The 9589-nt window shown below is 40.9% G+C and overlaps 2 pseudogenes; both read left to right on the forward strand.

The window, feature by feature from the left end:
* Positions 1-279: 279 nt before the first annotated feature.
* LOC114030581 lies at positions 280-767 on the forward strand (annotated as a pseudogene).
* Positions 768-7954: 7187 nt separating this feature from the next.
* Positions 7955-8266, forward strand: LOC114030579 (annotated as a pseudogene).
* The last annotated feature ends 1323 nt before the right edge of the window (positions 8267-9589 follow it).

A 9589-nucleotide genomic window follows, 5' to 3' on the forward strand; every position in this document is an offset into this window, starting at 1 on the left:
AAGCTCACTGAAGAAAATAATTCCTTAACAATTAAAATTGAGCAAATGGAAGATAATGACTTTATGAGAAAGCAAAAAACAATAAAACAAAACCAAAAGAATGATAAAATAGAAGACAATGTGAAATATCTCATTGGAAAAATAAGACTTGGAAAATAGATTGAGGAGAGATAATTCAAAAAGTATTGAAATACCTGAAAGCCATGATCAAAAAAATAACCCAGATATCATCTTTCAAGAAATCATCGGCCCTTTCACCTAGCTGGCCGTGCAGAGCCCACACGATGCCCGGAGTCACGGTGAAGGACGTGAACCAGCAGGAGTTCATCCAGGCCCTGGCCACCTTCCTGAAAAAGTCAGGGAAGCTGAAAGCCCCCTAATGGGTGGACACAGTCAAGCTGGCCAAACATAAGGAGCTGGTACCCTACAACGAGAACTAGTTCTACACCCGGGCCACCTCCACAGCCCTCCACCTGTACCTCCGGGGCAGTGCCGGCGTGGGCTCCATGACCAAGATCTACAGCGGGTGCCAGCGCAATGGGGTCATGCCCAGTCACTTCAGCAGAGGCTCCAAGAGCGTGGCCCGGAGGGTCTTGCAAGCCCTGGAAGGCCTCAAGATGGTGTAGAAGGACCAGGATGGGGGCCAGAAGCTGACACCTCAGGGACAGAGAGACCTGGACAGAATTGCCAGACAGGTGGCAGTCGCCAACAAGAAACATTAGGACAAACCACACCAGATCCATTAATAAATTGCCTTGTTCGTAAAAAAAAAAAAAAGAAAGAAAGAAATTATCAAGGAAAACTGTCCTGATATTCTAGAACCAGAGGATAAAATAGAAATCAAAAGAATCCACTGATCATCTCCTGAAAGAGACATCAAAATGAAAATTTCTAGGAATAGTATAGCCAAATTCCAAAACTCCCAGGTCAAGGAGAAAATATTGCAAGCTGCCAGAAAGAAACAATTCATGTATCATGGAGCCACAGTCAGGATAATACAAGATTTAGTAGCTTCTACATTAAAGGTTCAGAGGGTTTGGAATATGATATTCTGGAAGGCAAAGAAGCTAGGATTACAATTAACTTTTTTTTGTTTGGTTTTTTTGGTGAGGCAATCAGGGTTACGTGACTTGCTCAAGATCACACAGCTATAGTAAGTGTCAAGTGTCTGAGACCACATTTGAACTCAGGTCCTCCTGACTCCAAGGCCAGAGCCCTATCTACTGCCCTACCTAGCTGCCCCTAGGAGGTAGGATTACAACCAAAAATCACCTACCCAGCAAAACCGAGCGTAATTCTTCAGGGGGCATATGGACATTCAATGAAAGACATGATTTTCAAGCATTCTTGATGGAAAGACCAGAGCTGAATGGAAAATTTGACTTTTAGATACAAAACTCAAAAGAAGCATTAAAAAGGTAAACAGCCAATTTTGTTTGGGCTTATTATTACCACCTGAATGTTGAGTATGTCTTGAAAGGCAAATATGTTTTTATTATAAACAACTTATTTGATCTACACTGTCCTGAAATTGACTACTCAATGTATTTATACATCCCATCCCAGAACTTTTACTGACAATTGCAATTATTTTGGCAACTTTTAAATGAATTTTTATTTATTTTATTTATTTACTTTATTATTTATTATTTGTTATTATATCAGGGGTCATCATTGTTTTAAAAAAAAAGTGTTCTGTTAATAATTTCCTAGCAAAATCTCATCCTCCTAGGGGAGGGGTAGATAGCTAAAAGAAAATAGCTAGAAAAGAAAATAGCTGGAGTGATAATTTTTCAGTTGGTATTAATAAATGGTTGTAACAAGATTAGGTAATTATATATGTCCATTATAAAATTTGGGTTCAAAATTTTTTAACTTTTCAGTTATTTGAATTTGCTAACCTAAAAATGTAAATTCTCTGGTCTAGGAATGTCCATATTGGTGCTATTATGATTTGACCTAGCTCTCACTACCTGACCTGGTTATTATCATAGCAAATTAGAATTCTATTAAGATCTATTTTGTCTGAGATTTTTACCAGAGAAGGGGATCTCTGCAAGTGATCTGCCCTGGAAAAGCAAATCCTTTAGAAGCTGCTCTGAAGCCCCATTCATTCCAGTATTCCTAGAAGAAGAGATCTCCAGAGGACCATAGGACTGCTTCAGAGAATGTTTCAGAGACTGGACACCTTCATCGTCATCATCCCCTCCACAAATGATTTTTTTTTTTTAGTGAGGCAATTGGAGTTAAGTGACTTGCCTAGGGTCACACAGCTAGTAAGTGTCAACTGTCTAAGGCCAGATTTGAACTCAGGTCCTCCTGATTCGAAAGCCACACAAACGATTCCTAATCCACCTGTTCCTGAGCCTGCAGTGACTGGACCCTCGAATCCTCCTTTTCAGGCACCTTTTTTGGCCTTTACTCCACCACTGACCGCAATGATTGAAAATTCCTTTGTTCATGGAAGTCAACCGATTCCTTATTTTCCTCCACTTTCTATGCTACAGCTGTCTGGATTTGTTTGTGTTGTCTGCAGGGATATTGCTTGTTTTCATAAACTCAAAAGATTTCTAGAACCTGTATGTAGGACAGACAATGCTTGTGCTGCTGCACTTGAACAAATGCCCTATGGTCCCCCAATGTGTGTGTAAATATATAATTTATTCATTTTTAGTTATCGACATTCACTTCCATAAGATTTTGAGTCTTAAATTTTCTCCCCCTCCTTCTTTTCTCCCCTCCTCAAGACAGCATGCAATCTAATATAGGCTCTACTTATATATTCATATTAAGCATGTTTTCCCATTAGTCATGATGTAAAGAACAATTAGAACTAATAGAAGGAACCATGAGAATGAAGCAATAAAACAAAACAACAAAGGAAAAGGAGAGCAAATAGCAACCTTCCATGTGCATTCAGACTCCATAGTTCTTTCTCTGGATGTGGATAGCATTTTCCTTCATGAGTCTTTTAGTGTTGTCTTCGATCCTTGAATTGCTGAGAAGAGCAAAGTCTATCAAAGTCAGTCATCACACAATGTGGCTGTTACTGTGTACAATGTTCTCCTGGTTCTGCTCATTTCAATCAGCATCATTTCATGTAAGTCCTTCCAGGTTTTTCTGAAGTCCACCTGCTCATTATTTCTTATAGCACAACAGTATTCCATTACATTCATTTACCACAACTTGCTCAGCCATTCCCCAGTTGATGGGCATCCTCTCAATTTCCAATTCTTTGCCACCACAGAAAGAGCTGCTGTAAATATTTTTGTACATGTGGGTCCTTTTCCCATTTGTATGATGTCTTTGGGATACAGACCTAGACATGCTATTGCTGGGTCAAAGGGTATGCACAGTTTTATAGCCCTTTGGGCATAGTTCCAAATTGCTCTCCAGAATGGTTGGATCAGTTCACAACTCCCTGATGTATATCTATCTTGCAGGACGTGTTTTACTAAGAGGTACCTATCCATTGTGTTTCTTGGTTAGTGAGTCACCTCAGATGTTTATTGTATATTTATTATATTATGCATTAATGTTTAATCAAATGGAACATAATCAGTATAAGTTGTGTCCATTCACCTCTTCTCTAATGTCACCTTTGTAAGGTGACAGTAAGGGGACTTCCCCTTTCTGGTTTTGCATTGCCCAAGGAGGATTGCCTTCAATGCATTTAAACTGTATCATTCCAAAGAAAGACTGGGGTCTTTCTATGGATAGAAGTGGGGGGGGCAATGTGAGAAATAATGCATTTGGACTCCTACTCTATTCCAAACAGTATTAATCAGTTTGATATTCTACATAAATCAAGTAGGGATACATAGATTCTTATAGTGGGCCTCAAACTTAATGTTCACTACTTGTTTATCAAGTTATAAGGCTCACTTGCACAACCACAAGAATGCCGACAAAGATATCTCCATCCTGTTTTACTCAAATTCTACATCCAAACCCAGCATGGGTAGGATGCCTTGATGTTTTGGAAAGTCCCCCAATTTATTTTTGTACCTCTGGACCATTCTCTCTTGTCCAACAGGAGGAGGTGACCATTTTATAACCACTGAGTCAGTGGAGATACCCCATGCTTCTCCCAAACTGTAATCCCTCCCCACTAACATGTAATTTTTGGCCCTCAAGAGCAAGGTCTATCAGCCAATAAGATTTGTATTTTGCCATGCCTCTTTTGCATATTTGGATATATATATATATATATATATAAACGAGATCCTGGAAGAAGGGGATATCTCGGATGGTGAGGAAAATCTGAGGTCCACTTCATTAGAGGGGACTATGGACCTTTTAATAAAGTGCCATTGGCTCTGAGCTCTTTTATTGCAAGTTGGACAATTTTAATCCCCATACTGCAATAATCCAGTCAAGAAGTGTTGAGAATCTGTTTTTTTGTTTTGTTTTGTTTTGGGGGGGGCATGATTGGGGTTAAGTGACTTGCCCAGAGTTACACAGCTAGTAAGTGTTATATGTCTGAGGCCAAATTTGAACTCAGGTCCTCCTGACACCTAGGCCGGTGTTCTATCCACTGTGCCACCTAGCTGGCCCCCTAAGCGTTGAGAATCTGAAGTAGGGCAGTGACTATATGAGTGAAGAGAAGGTGACGCACACAAGAGATTTTGTGGAGAAAGAAATTACAAGATTTTCAATTGACTGGATATGTGGAGTGAGGGAGAAGAGTAAAGTATGACGGCAAGACTATGAACTTGGGCCAACAGAAGGATGGTGGTGCCCTTAACAGTAATAAGGATGTCTGGAGGAAGGATGGTTTGTGGGGGAAAAAAATTAGTTCTATGCCCTGCAAAATTACTAAATTGTGTATACCCTTTGACTCTGCTATACTACTACTAGGCCTATACCCCAAAGGGATCAAAGAAAAAATACCTATATGTACAAAAATATTTACAGCAACTCATCATAATAGCCCCAATTTGGAATGTGAGGAATGGCTAGACAAAATTATGGTACATAAATGTAATGGAATATTATTGTGCCATAAGAAACGAAAAAAAAGGACAGTTTTAGAGGAAACTGGAAAGACCTCTATGAACTGACAGAAAGTAAAGTGAGCAGAACAAGAACAGTGTATATATAACAACAACATTACAGAGAAAAACAACTTTGAGAAACTTTAGAATTCTGGTCGATGTAATGATAAACCCACCAATCCAGAAAACTGTGCGTGAAACCCTAGCTAGGAGTGACAGTGGATGAAGCACCAGCTCTGAACTCAGGAGGACCCAAGTTCAAATCAGGCCCTAGACACTTACTAGTTGTGTGACCCTCAGCAAGTCACTTAACCCTAATTGCCTTTAAAAAAAAAAAAGAAGAAAAAAACTATACTCACATCCGGCCAGAGAGGTGAACTTAAAATTCAGAAAGATACATTTTCAGGCAAGATCAATGTAGGAATTGGTTTTGCCGGACTACGCATGTATTAGGAGGAAATTTTGTTTTGCCCAATGAGTAAGGCAGATTCTTAAAAAAAAAAAAAAAGATAAATTCTGCTTTAGAAATTTGAGTTTGAACATCCAGTCTGAAATGGTGACAAGGGATTGGAGACTGAGTCTAGGGGTGGATACATTGATCTGGGATGCATGTACATAAGGATGACAATTGAGTCCAAAAGAACTGATAAGGTCACAAGTGAGATATACAGAAAAAGCAGAAGAGGGCCTAGGACAGGGCCTTAGGGTATACTCAGTGGGCACGATGCAGATGAAGATCCAGCAAAGGAGAATGAGGAGCAGCCAGACAGATGCGAGGAGAGAGACAGAGAAACAGAGAGAGAAAGAGACAGAGGGAGAAGGAAGACGACAGAGAGAGACAAAGAGAGACAGAGAGGAAAAAGTATCCAGAAGACATCAAGAGGGAGGATGAGAAAAAGGTCATCACATTCAATGAAGATATCACTGATAACTTTGGAGAAAGTCATTGAGTAATGAATTGAGGAACTACACTGCAAAGGATTGAGGGGAGAGAAAGTGAAGACAATCAGAACAGACAGCTTTTTTTAGATATTTGGTGGGAGAACAGAGAAGAGATATATGATAATAGCTTGAAGGGGGTAATAGGTTTTTTGTTTGCTTTTTCAATGATGGAGGAGACCTGGGTATGTTTGTAGGTAACAGAACCAGTAGATAGCGAGGGACTGAACATATTAGAAAGAAGGGATGGCTGCAGGGGTAGGCTACTGAAGAAGTTGGAAGGAGATCAAAGAAGAGTCTCCTCATTGGAGACTATAAAGAAGAAAATAGGGGATGATAAATGGTCTCTATTTTCTGAGGTGAGATACCCAGTAACAGTCAGCTTATTGGTCAGCCAACAAGCATTTATTAAGCACTTTCTACGTGCCAGACACTGTGCTGAGCACCAGGGATATGAAGAAAAGCAAACAATTCCTGATCTCATTTGCTCACCAAGCGTGCATTCTAACAGGAGAGACATGTAAATATCTGCATATAACATACACACAGAGTAGATGTTAGGTAATCTGAAAAGGAAAGGATTCAGCAAATGGAAAGGCCTCCTGCAGAAAGCAAGATTAGAGCTTAATTTTGAAGGGAACCAGGAAAACTAAGAGGTGAAGGGAAGCAAGCAGAGCACTGAGGGTATGGAGGATGGCCAGAGACAAGAGACGGAATTTTTCCTAGAATGTGTTCAACGAACTGCACGTAGGCCAACATAAAAGGGTCATGAGTGTGTGGAAGGGAGTAAGGCGGAAGAAAGCTGCAAAGGTAGGAAGTGGCCTAGTTATGAAGAGCGTGACACGCCTGAGGCCCTTATATTTAATCCTGGAAGAAAAAAGGAGCCACTGGAGTTCCGTGGGGGTAGGGGGGCAGGCTGAGGGGGTCATGCTTTAGGAAGATTGCCTTGGCAATGGAGTGGAAGATGGATTGGAGTTGGGAAAGGCAAGATTTGAAGCAGGAAGACCAGTTAGAAGCTATTGCAGTAATCAAGGTGAGGGGCGATGAAGGCCTGCCCAAGGGTGGCAGCTACAGGAGATGTGGTGGAGGTGGAAATGACACCATTTAGCAAATGACTGGATACGTGAGATAAGTGAGAGTGAGGACTTGAGGATGACAGTGAGATTGTGGGCCTGGGTGACTGGGGGAATGGAAGGGCTGAAGGTGAAGTTTGGAAGGGAGGGGGACGTGCTGGGAAAGTTGAGTCTTGTTGGTCCTGTTGAGCTGAGGATGCTTACAAGATGTGCAGTTTTAGAGAAGTCAAGAAGCGGTTTGAGATGCATGACTATTGCTCAGGAGGGAAACTAGGGCTGGATATATAGACACGGGAATCATTTGTATATAGATGATAACTGAACTCATGGCAGCTGAAGAGATCAAATGAGATAGCATAGAATGAAATAAGAAGTGGGGCAAAGGTAGTCCAAGACAGAGGCTTCTGGAACTCCCATAGTTAGAGGGCATGACCTGGATAAAGAAATGACAAAGAACACCTGAGAAGGAATGATCACAACTGAGAGGACGGGGGCAAGGAGGCAGTGTGGGACAACTCACATTTCTATAACACAAAACACTAGACATTCTATTCCTCACAAAATTGATACTTGAATACTTATTATTCTCATTTCATAGATGAGGAAACTAGAAAGAGTTTACTTTTCCCACAGTGACATAGCTAGTTAATATTAGCGCCAGGATTTGAATTTCAGCTCTCAACTCCAAATCCAGAACTCTTTCCAACACACCACACTGCCTTTCACTTCATCCATACCTTCCCCTATCAACCAGAAATCAAAGGCACTACAAAAGGGGGCAGACCCCATAGGATGATATGGAGGAAGGTCTCAAGGGCCCTGCCCTACCAAAATATAACACTCTAGTACCGCCTCAAATGTTACCTTAAGAGAGGAAGTGCAAGTCACACCCGAGGCGATGACAGAGCGGGCGAGTGCAGGGCTGCAGGCCGAGCCGAATTCACCATGGGTGACGTGGAGAAGGGCAAGAAGATCTTTGTTCAGAAGTGTGCTCAGTGCCACATCGTCAAGAAGGGGGGCAAGCACAAGACAAGGCCTAATCTGAACGGCCTCTTTGGCCAAAAGACGGGCCAGTCTCCCGGGTTCTCTTACACAGATGCCAACAACAACAGGTATCACCTGGGGAGAGGATACACTGATGGAACGCTTGGAAACCCCAAGAAGTATATCCCTGGAACAAAAATGATCTTCGCATGCATTAAGAAGCGAGAAAGGGCAGACTTGATAGCATACCTTAAAAAGGCTACCAATGAGTAATAGCTGTCTGCGCCTTATTTATTATAAAAAGGAGATGTCTCTCCTGATGAGATTGCTTTTCTTTTTTTTACACGTATCATAACAATCCTATTTAAATTGGTTTCATCAACCAGAGAATTTTGATCATGAATGGCTGTTTAAAAATTTTGTTCAGCAGTCCTAATAAAGGAATGGTCATAATTACAGCCACAACTGAGCTATCACACTTTTCTGTTTCTTTTACAAGATTTTTATCAGAGGTAAAGTGCTCCACCTCTGTCTTGGAAAGTTTTGATTGAATCTGGCTTCTTTTACTAAGCAATAGGGAAAACCTTGATAATTTCATATGACTTTTACCTGTAGTATGTTGGGGGGGGGGATTATCTTTTGGGAAAAGTTGTGCCCCAGCCGGTCCAAAGGCAAGGTCAATTGAATCAAAACAAACTCATGAATTTCCAACCTAAATTCCCGAACTTTCCAGCATAAACAGCTTAATTACAATGATTTGATTAAATACTGCCTTTAAATTGTTGAAGGGCATTTCAGTGTATTTTATTGTCTAACAATCCTGAGTAAAGAACATCCCATCACACCGTGTGAGTGATTTGAATTAGAGCTGTGACAGGACCTTCTGCTGAGTTGTTAAGTACCTGTTAAGCTCAGTTGTACCTTAGGATTCACTTTTAAGATCTGCTGAATTTAAAGTTTACAAACATGTTATAGTATGTGAATAGTAGTGTTAAAACCGACTTGGAGGGTTCAGCTGTAAATGATGTGATCATAAGAATTCGGCAATTAAATACTTGTCAATATACTTTTCCTGGAAAAAAAAAACGTTATCTTACATTATCTGTCTCCTGAAGGCTTCCGTCACTGAACCCTCTCTCCAACAGAAGAATGGACATGTTAAGGAGTAAAAGTTCCATGAGGGCCCAAAGTCAAGGAGGAAATCGTGAGCCCACAGAGAGGACATTATCTGGTTGTCACCCACAGCACAGAACACCGCAGGATGGGCTTAGAGTCAGAAAGGGATTCTGCATCCGCAGCATCTCCTGCCCTGGTCTAGTCTCTCTTCTCTGGACAGATGCCATCTGTCCAAATTTAGGCCTCTGTTACCTCTCATGCTATAGGCTATTAGCTGTTCCAGAGGAAAAGTTATGAGTAATTAAACAAGGGCTAGATTTGGAATCTGAAGATCTGTATTCAAATACTGGTTTCCCTGCTCCTTACTTGTGTAGAATCTTAGATAAGTCATTTTCCTTCTTTGGCCCTTATTTCCATCCATAAAATAAGACAGATGAATGAATGAATGAATGAATGAATGAATGAATGAATGAATGAATG

Source organism: Vombatus ursinus, unplaced genomic scaffold (assembly GCF_900497805.2).
Source record: "Vombatus ursinus unplaced genomic scaffold, bare-nosed wombat genome assembly UNPS02014961.1, whole genome shotgun sequence".
NCBI classification, from domain to species: domain Eukaryota; kingdom Metazoa; phylum Chordata; class Mammalia; order Diprotodontia; family Vombatidae; genus Vombatus; species Vombatus ursinus.